An 11,132-nucleotide genomic window follows, 5' to 3' on the forward strand; every position below is an offset into this window, starting at 1 on the left:
CTTGATACAGAACAAAAGAAGGAAAAAACAATACGAGAAATGTCTAGGCCAATGTCTTTGATGAACATGGATGCAAAAACCCATAACAAAACACTAGCAAACCAAATGTAATGTATTACAAAGATGATTCACCATGATCAGGTGGGATTTATCTCACAGATGCAAGAAGAGTTCGACATACATAAATCAATAAATGTGATACAACGCATCAACAGATGGACAAAAACCATCTGATAACTCAGTAGATGCAGAAAAGGCATTTGATAAAATTAACACTCTCCATGATTAAAATGTTTAGCATAGAGGGAATATACCTCATTGCAATGCATGCTATGTACAATAATCCAACAGCGAACATTATACTGAAGAGGGAAAAACTGACAGCTTTGTAATATTTGGAACAAGGACATATAGTTTCACACAGTGTGCTGAAAATCTTAGCCAGAGCAATTAAGCAGAAGAAAAAAGACATCCAAATTGGAAATGTATAAGTCAAACGATTCTCAATTTGCAGATGACAGGATCTTACACATAGCAAACATCAAACAGTGCACAAAAACAATTATAACAAATAAATGGAAAAGTTGGAGGATATAAAAATAGGTACTGTTCTTATATTTCATTTGTGAATTAATATAGAAAATCCAAGAAAGCAACCTTATTTTCAATAACTACAAAAACAAAACAGAACAACACTTAGGAATGAAATTAATCACAGAGGTGAAAGATCTCCACAATGAAAATTATAAGGCATTGACGAAAGTAACTGATAGATGTTCATGGATTAGGAAGAAAAGCAAAGTTTTTAAATTGTCCATTCAACCAAAAGCCACCTACAGCTGCAACAACATCTCTATCAAAATATCAATGACAGTCTCAAAGAAGTAGAAAAAATGAATCTCCCAAATTAATTCAGAATCACAAGACAACCCCAAAGCAATCCCAACAAAAAGAGTAAAGCAAAAAGTATTACACTACCTGCCTTCAAAATAGTCTACAGGGGCCGGTGCTGTGGCACAGCAGGTTAAAGCCCTGGCCTGAAGCACTGGCATCCCATATGGGCACCAGTTCTAGTCCTGGCTGCTCCTCTTCCAATCCAGCTCTCTGCTATGGCCTGGGAAAGCAGTGGAGGATGGCCCAAGTCCTTGGGCCCCTGCACCTGCATGGGAGACCAGGAGGAGGCTCCTGCCTCCTGACTTCGGATCAGCACAGCTCCGGCCATTGAGGCCATCTGGGGAGTGTACCAGCGGATGGAAGACCTCTCTCTCTCTGTCTTTCCCTCTCTCTCTAACTCTTTCATTCAAATAAATAAAATAAATCTTTAAAAAAAAAGATTTAAAAATAGTCTACAAAGCTGTGGTAATTATAATACACAGTACTGCCAAAAATGACACGGATCAATGAGACAGGAGAGAGATCCTGGATGTAAACCTACATGTGTACAGTCAACTGATAAATCTTCAGTGAAGGTGCTAAGAATGTAGATTAGAAAAAGGAGCAACTTTTCAAAAATGATGCTGATGAGGTCTTTTTTCTTTTCCAAAATAACCCATTAAAACTATAAAGTTCCCGCTGGTGCCGCAACTCACTAGGCTAATCCTCCACCTAGCAGCGCCGGCACACCGGGTTCTAGTCCCGGTCGGGGCGCCGGATTCTGTCCCGGTTGCCCCTCTTCCAGGCCAGCTCTCTGCTGTGGCCTGGGAGTGCAGTGGAGGATGGCCCAAGTCCTTGGGCCCTGCACCTGCATGGGAGACCAGGATAAGTACCTGGCTCCTGGCTTTGGATCAGCGCAGTGCGCCGGCCGCAGCGTGCTGGCTGCAGCGGCCATGGGGGGGGGGGGGGGGGGACGGTGAACCAAGGGAAAAAGGAAGACCTTTCTCTCTGTCTCTCTCTCTCTCACTGTCCAATCTGCCTGTCAAAAAAAAAAATAACATAAAATAAAATAAACTATAAAGTTCCCTCTATCTACTGTTAGTTTCCTTCCATAAGTTTTAGTATTTTGTTATATTGTTTGATTCTAATTTCCTGTGTAATTTACTATTTGACCCTGAGTGATTCTATTTGTAATACAAGAGCTTTAAAGAAAACTATTTCTGTGGTAGTGTAAGGAGTTATTTCTCTGTGTTTTTTTGAAGTTTACTGAGTTACCGTAAAACAGCTACATTGAATTCTTTGACAGTTTGTTGATTTCAGTTGCTATATGGTCAGTTTCCGGTGCCTTAGTTTTTCACTAGTTGAGGTTATTTTTCCCTGAAAGATCCTGATGCTTGTTTTCATACATTTTCTGTGCATTGAAGGATTGGATATTTATTCCAGTCTTTGTAATCTGGATTTGTTTTTGTCTGCCCTTCCATTTTTATTCAAAGCAGTCTGCTTATTTTCTCTGAACCTGTGGGCATTTCCATTGCTCCAGCACTAGATGGCACCCTAAAGCCGTATTTGTCCCAAATCTGCTCTTCATAGCTTGTGTGAATTGAAGAGGGCAGTGTCCTTTCTCAAGCTTCTACACAGGACTGGAGTAAGCCCAGATGTGTTATCCACTGTCACTACCTCGTGATCAGGCAATGCAAGGTTCTGCCCAGCTCTGGACCTCGCCATGGAGGGGCCCAGTCCCAGTCCCCCACGCATTCAGTCGGCATCCAGCTATGTTTTGGACTCCTAAGGAAACAACCCTGTCCGTGTGTGTTGCCTTGGTTGAGTTAGGAATGGGGTGGGCAGCCCTGAGGCCACCAATACTTGATCACACTAAGACAGCCCAGGATGGCAAGATAATTACAATGTGGGAGTAAGAGCATGGTCCATGCTGGAGAGGGGTGGTACTCTCAGCCCAAGACCCCCTGCACCTGGCTACAGGTGTTGCTGGCTAAGACCTAAGTCTGATTAGTTGGGGCTACAGATCCACCTGACATTGGGGTGGGTGCAGAGGCCCCATCCATAGGCACTCACCAGAAACAGGGACTGGTAAGGTTCGCCTAGTGTTCTACCAGACCAGCACTGAGTTCCAAGACGTATTCCTGTCTGACCAAGGTTAGGGAGGTGGAATGGAGGCAGAGCCTTGGTCGTCTACCTAAGAAGGGTCCAGCAACTCAGTTTTCAGGTATGTGCTTGGGGGCAGGGGATGTGAGACACTGTCCAACACTGATGTCACTGTAGCAGGCCTGGTCTTGGATTTCAAGGCTAAGATCTGGATTTAATTCCATCTCCCTCCCCTAGAGGATCTCTATGTTGTGCTACTTGGAGTTGGGGAAGACAACTTCCTCCTTCCTGCCTTCAATATGTCTTTCCTTATTACACTAAAACTAGTCACTGTAGTCTCTCACCTGCTTCCTTAGCTCTTTTTTTTTTTAAGTTGAATCTACACTTTTTTTAAAAGATTTATTTTTATTTATTTGAAGGACAGAATTACAGAGAGAGGTAGAGCGAGAGCGAGAGAGAGGTCTTCCATCTGCTGTTTCACTCCCCAAATGACCACAATAGCCAGAGCTGAGCTGATCCGGAGCCAGGAGCCAGGTGCTTCTTCTGGGTCTCCCATACGAGTGCAGGGGCCCAAGGACTTGGGCCATCCTCCACTGCTTTCCCAGGCCATAGCAGAGAGCTGAAGTGGCACAGCTGGGACTTGAAGCCAGTGTCCATGTGGAATACCAGCACTGCAGATGGCAGATTTACCCACTATGCCACAACACTGACCTCTCCTTAGCTCTTGTAAATGTAATTGGTACAGAGAAGGCTGTTCAAGTCTGTGTCTCTTTGTGATAACCACTGGAGCATCTTATTCAGCCAAAATCTTGCCCCCAATTCTACTTTAATATATTTTAAAATAAATAATATCAATTACAAAAATAGTACTTATTAGGGCTGCCATTGGGCACAGTGGGTTAAGTTACCAACTGCGATTCCAGTATCCCATATGAGTGCTGGTTCAAGTCCCAGTTGCTCCACTATCCACCTCCATAGCAGTGTGCCTAGAAAGGCAGCTGAGGATCTCCCAAGTGCTTGGGCCCCTGCCATCCACACAGGAGACCCAGAAGGAGTTCCTGGTTCCTGGCTTTGACCTGGTCCAGCTCTGACCATTGCAACCATTTTAGAAGTGAATCAGCTATTGAAAGGTCTCTCTCTCTCTCCCTCCCTCTCTGTAACTCTGGCTTTCAAATAAATATATTTTTAAAATTACATATTTATTGGAATATTTTCATTTTGTCTTAGAACCCACTTCTTCAGTTATTAAAATCTTCCCACATCACAGAATATTCCATTTAAATTTCATTGTTAATAGTAGTTGTTCTGCAATGGGTACATTGTATGCCAATACCTGTTACTAGACATTTGTTTTAATGTTTTGCTCTTTTCAATAACAATGCAAAGAGCAGTTTTTTTACATACCCTATATTACTTCTTTGGCTCAAATACTTTCAAGTTAAAATACTAGAAATTAATCCAGAAATATTGAATAAAAAGACACACCAAATGTTCTCTGTCATATATAGTTTTAGTTTTCTGATTTTATTTTTTCAGTTTTCACTGGAAGCACTTTATTATTTTCACGATGATGGCTGGCATTCTTATTATAAAAGGATTGGTTCATAGCCACATGGAATATATATATATATATATATATATATACAGCTCTGTATGTGTGGGGAGGAAATATTAGGTGTATTGAAGGAAACTAGTAAATATTATCAGCAACTATGTGCACATGTGCAACCTCTTATCTATAGCCACCATGTAGCATGAGAATATCCAATCAAAGGTATTATGTAGCCACATAAGGGAGACAAAGAATCTAGAAATATAAATACAGAAATATATACTCTGATGTGGAACATTAATATATTAACCACTAGGTCAAATGCTTTCTCCCAAGGCCTTAAATTATTATTTATCTTCTGGACATCTTACATGAGAACAGTTCATTTTGGTGCACTAAAGCAAGGATAGGAAAACCACAATCATGGGTCAAATGCAGCCACATCCATTCATTTACTATTGTCTATGGCACTTTTGCACTACATTTTGAGTTGAGCAGATGTAGGAGAGCCTGTGTGGCCTGCAAAGACTAAAATATTTACTATCAGATCCTTTATAGAAAAAGTTTACTGACTCCTCCTATAGAGCAGTAATAGTGCTGAGAGAAATGGAGGAAATTTATTTTATGATAATTTTGGGGGAAATACTATAGGTGAAAGGGATAATTTTTTACAATTAAGTGCTATTATATTGGAAAAATAAAAAATATTTTGGAGCCAAATTAACAAGTACTTCAACAAAACATGTTCTCATGTAGGTTTTATCTGAAGGAATTCCATATTCTGTCAACTTTTGATTTATTTTAGGAAATACAATAAGAAGGAATATCAAACTTGATATTTATAAAATATGGTGAAGATGGAACATTCTAGAACAATAAACTTCAAGAAAAAATGCAATGCATCAAATACATATTATTGTACATTTACGATAACCATAATTAATGCCTTTTATATTGACATTTAACATATTTTTAAAAATATTTATCACTGGCGCCAGTGCTGAGGCTTAGTAGATTAAGCCTCTGCTTGTGGTGCTTGCATCCCGTATGGGTGCCAGTTCTTGTCTCAGCTGCTCCTCTTCTGATCAAGCTCTCTGCTTATGGCCTTGGAAAGCAGTGGAGGATGGCTCAAGTCCTTGGACCCCTGAGCCCACATGGGAAACCTAAAAGAAACTCCTGGCTTCAAATCGGCTCAGCTCAGGTCAGTTCGGTCATTTGGGGAGTAAACCAGTGGATGGAAGAATCTCTGTCTCTCTCTTCCTCTCTCTGTCTGTAACTCCACCTCTCAAATAAATACATAAATCTTCAAAACCACTTATCCCAATTATACAAATAATATTCAGCAGAAAAATATTCAAAAGATAAAATTTTGTCAAATAGTGTATTTTAAGGATTTCTTTTTTTGTCTTACTCATCTGCGTTACAGTTTCAAGTGGCAGGAAATTTCTTTACCTTCTCCATTGGAAATATCCCTTTTATTTAAAATATATATTTATTTATTTTGAAAGTCAAAATGAAATAGAGATGGGGAGGGAAACAGATATTGCATCTGCTGGTTCACTAGCTAGACACTGGTTCACTCAGAACCACTGCTGAGCAAAGCCAATGCCAGGAGCTAGGAACTCTATCCAATGCGGACAGCAGTGTCCCAAGAACTTGAGCCATCTTCTGCTGCTTCCCAGGCACATCAGCATGAAGCTGAAATACAAGTGAAATAGCTGGTACTCAAACCAGTACTCAAATATGGGATGTGGGCATCCCAAGCAGTAGCTTAACAACTGCACTACAATGCTCACCCTCAGTGAATAATACCCTTTTACCCACAGAATGATCTATTTTAATTCCAGTTTTCATCTTGCTTAGACTATTTGCAATTAACTCTTCAGTCTTTTCTTTTAAGTTTACTTAGTAAAAAATCTCTTAGACAAAACTATAAGAAAAAAGCTTCATGATACTGGATTTAGCAATGATGTCTTGAACCAGAAGTACATACAATGAGCTTCATCAAAATTTAAAACTTTTCTGTAACAAAGAACACTGTAAAAAGATAACCAGTAGAATGGGATAAAATATTTGCAACTCATATATATCTGATAAGGGTCTAGTGTCCAGAATGTACAATGAACTCCTACAACTCAACAACCAAAGAACTAAACAACCCACTAAAAAGTGGGCAAAGAACTTGGGAAAAGATATGTCAACTGCCAATAAGCACTTCAGAAGTTGCTCAGTATCATCAATCATTAGGGAAATGCAAATCAATACCACTTCATAGTCATCCATTATCAAAAAAGAAAACAAGTATTGGCAATGATATGGAGACATTTGGACCCCCGTGTGTTTTTCAATAGGAATGTAAAATGAAGAAGGAGTTACTGAAGACAGCATGCCAGTTCCTCAAAAAAATAAAACATACAATTACTGTATGGTATAGCAATACCACTCATAGGTAGGTATCCAAAAGAACTGGAAGCAAAAATGAATAGATATTTCTATACCAGTGTTCTTAGCAACAATACATATACTAGCCAAAAGGTGGATATAATCCAAGTGTCCACTGATGGAAGAATGGATAAGCAAAATATGGTATATACCTGCAAAGGAGTATTGTTCAGCCTTTAAAATGAATGAAATGTTAAAGCAAGTTACATCACAGATGACGCTTTATAACATTACGATAAACAAAATACACACAAAAAGGACAATTATTGTATGATTGCATTTAAATGGGTCATAGAGTAGTCATCAGGGATCAAGTAGAGAACATCATATCATGCATCTTCTCATACCACAATGGAATGAAACTTGAAATCAGCAACTCAGGAATCTCTAGAACATATGTAAACACATAGAGACTGAACAACATGCTCCTGAATGAACAGTGGGTCATAAAAGAAATTTAAAAATCTGTGGAAACAAATGAAGATGATACTACAACATATCAAAACTTAGGGGATACAGCAAAAGTGGGGTTAAGAGGAAAGTTTATAACAATTGGTGCCTATATCAAGAAATAGGAAAGCATCAAATAAACGACCTATCAATGCGTCTCAAGGATCTAGAAAAACAATGGCAAACCAAACCCAAAACTGGTAGGAGAAAAGAAATACTTAAAATTAGAGAAGAAATCAACAAATTTGAAACAAAAAAATACAAAAAATCAGCAAAATGAAGAGCTGGTTTTTTTGAAAAAATAAACAAAGTTGATACACCATTGGCCCAACTAACCAAAAAAAGAAGAGAAGACATAAATTACCAAAATCAGAGATGAAAAATGAAGTGTAACATAAGACACCACAGAAATAAAAGAATCATCAGAAATTACTACAAAGAGCTGAATGCCAACAAACTGGGAAACCTAGAAGAAATGGATAGATTCCTGGACACATAAAAACTACCAAAACTGAGCCATGAAGACATAGAAAACCTAAACAGACCAACAACCATGATAGAAATTGAATCAGTAATAAAGGCCCTCCCAATAAAGAAAAGCCCAGAACTGGATGGCTTCATGGCTGAATTCTACCAGACATTTAAATAAGAACTAACTCCAATTCTTCTCAAGTTATTCAAAACAATTAAAACAGAAGAAATCCTCCCAAGTTCTTTCTGTGAAGCCAGCATCACCTTACTTCCTAAATCCGAAAAAGATGCAGTGAGAAAGAGAACTACAGACCATTTTCCCTGATGAACATAGATGCAAAAATTGTCAACAAAATTCTAGCCAATTGAATCCAACAATGCATCAGAAAGAAAATTCACCCAGACCAATTGGGATTTATCCCTGGTATTCAGGGATAATTCAACATTTGCAAATCAATCAATGTGATACATAACATTAACAAACAGAAGAACAAAAACCATATGATTATCTCAATAGATGCGGAGAAAGCAATTGCTAAAATACAACATCCTTTCATGATGAAAACCTAAGCAAATTGATTATAGAAGGAACATTCCTCAACACAAGACAATTTATGACAAACTGATGGCCAGTGTCATATTGAATGGGGGAAACTTGGAAACATCCCCACTGAGATCCAGTACCAGACTCAGATGCCCACTCTCACCATTGCTATTCAATATAGTCCTGAAAGTTTTATCCAGAGCCATCAGGCAAGAAAAAGAAATTAAAGGGATACAAATTAGGAAGGAGGAAGTCAAACTATCCCTATTTGCAGATGACATGATTCTATATGTACAGGATCCAAAATACTCCACTAAGAAACTACTGAAACTCATAGAAGAGTTTGGCAAAGTAGCAGGATATAAAATCAATGCACAAAAATCAACAGCCTTTGTAAACACAGACAATGTAACAGCTAAGAAAGAACTTCTGAGATCAAGCCCATTCATAATAGCTACAAAAAAAATCAAATACCTTGGAAAAAATTTAACTAAGGATATCAAAGATCTCTATGATGTGAATTATAAAACATTAAAAAAAGAAGTAGAAGAAGATAGAAAAATTTGAAAAATCTTCCATGTTCATGGATTGGAAGAATCAATGTCATCAAAATGTCCATATTTCCAAAAGCAATTTATAGATTCAACACAAAACCAATCAAATACCAAGGACGATCTTCTCGGATATATAAAAATGATGCTGAAATTCATATGGAGGCACAGGAGACCTCGAATAGCTAAAGCAATCTTACACAACAAAAACAAAGGTGGAGACATCACAATACCAGATTTCAAAACATATTACAAGGCAGTTATAATCAAAACAGCCTAGCACTTTTACAAAAACAGATGGATAGGCCAATGGAACAGAATAGAAATGCCAGAAATCAATCCAAGCATGTGCATTCAATTTATATTTGACATAGGACCTAAAATCAATCCCTGGAGCAAGGACAGTCTCTTAAACAAATGGTGCTGGGAAAACTGGATTTCTACATTCAGAAGTATGAAGCAAGACTCCTACCTTACACTTTACACAAAAATCCACTCAAAATTGGTTAAAGATCTAAATTTATGACCCAACACCATCAAATTATTAGAGAACGTTGGGGAAACCCTGCAAGATATTGGCATAGGTAAAGATTTCTTGGAAAAGACCCCAGAGGCACAGGCATCAAAACCAAAAGTCACAAATGAGATTACACAAAATTGAGAAGCTTCTGTACTGCTAAAGAAACAGGAAAGTGAAAACGCAACTGACAGAATAGGAGAAATTATTTGAAAATTATGCAGCATATAAAAGATCAATAACCAGAATATATAAATAGATCAAGAAACTCCACAACAACAATCAACCCAGTTAGGAGATGGGCAAAGGACTTAAACAGACATTTGTCAAAAGAGGAAATCCAAATGGCCAACAGACACATGAAAAAAATGTTCTGGATCACTAGCCATGAGGGAAATGCAAATCAAAATCACAATGAGAGGGGCTGGTGCTATGATGTAGTGGGTAAAGTTGTCGCCTGCAGTGCTGGCATCCCACATAGGTGCTGCTTCGAGTCCTGGCTTCTCCACTTCTGATCCAGCTCTCTGCAATAGCCAGGGAAAGCAGTGGAAGATGGCCCAAGTCCTTGGGCCCTTCCACCTGCATGGAAGACCCAGAGGAAGCTCCTGGTCCTGGCTTCGATCAGCGCAGCTCTGGCCATTGTGGCCATTGTGGCCGGCCAACTAGGGAGTAAACCAGTGGATGAAAGACACCTCTCCCTCTCCCTCTCTCATAAAAATACAATCACTTTAAATAGCACTCTGACCTCAGAATCAGCCCTCAAGGCATTCTGGTCTGGCTGAAAAGCCCACAAAAGCATTTCACGCATGGAAAGCCAAGACACTGAGGCAAAAACTGTCCTACATGAAGGATCTCAGTGAGTGAGAACAGTGGAAAGAAGGGGCCATCAAAGAAGGATGTACTATTCTCTGGAGGGAGGAAAGAACTTCCACTTTGCTTATGGCTTGTCTAAATACTGACAGAGTTTGTGGATTCAAAAGGCTTCCTAAGTTTTCCTAAGACTGGGTTTTTCCTACCTCTTCCTTTAAAAAAAAGAGAGTTATTTATGCATTTTGAAAGTAATATTTACATAGAGAGAAATAAACAGAAAGAGAGAGAGAGACCTCCCATCTGCTGGTTCACTCCACAGATGGTCACAACTGAGGGCGCTGGGCCAGTTCAAAGCCAAGAGCCAAGAGTCAGGAGCTCTTTTTAGGTCTCCCACATGGGTGACAGAATATTGGGCCATATTCTTCTGCTTTTCCAGACCTATGAAGGAAGATGGATCAGAAGTGAAACAGCTCGAACAGCTACTGGCACCCTTATGGGATGCTGGTGTTGCAGGTGGTGGCTTTACCCACTAGGCCACAACACTGGTCCCTTGCCACTGGTTTCTAAGTCCAAAATATTTCCTCAGAAAATTCAGTAAAACAAAATTCACTCCAGATAAGGACAGATGGGGACTTTAAACTGTTTTATATATATTCTTACTCATTAGTCAAATATTGGAATTTTGTAGTCCCTCTATTCTCAGTTCTGCAGCTTTCAGTGCTTTCTGACATTGTAATAGCTACAGATAAATGTTCAGTACTACATTCAGTGTTCTGTGATATGTATTTTAACAAATTGGCTCTTTTCCATAAGGATAAT

Source organism: Oryctolagus cuniculus, chromosome 7, assembly GCF_051225735.1.
Source record: "Oryctolagus cuniculus isolate XC-2025 breed Fujian yellow rabbit chromosome 7, ASM5122573v1, whole genome shotgun sequence".
Lineage (NCBI taxonomy): Eukaryota > Metazoa > Chordata > Mammalia > Lagomorpha > Leporidae > Oryctolagus > Oryctolagus cuniculus.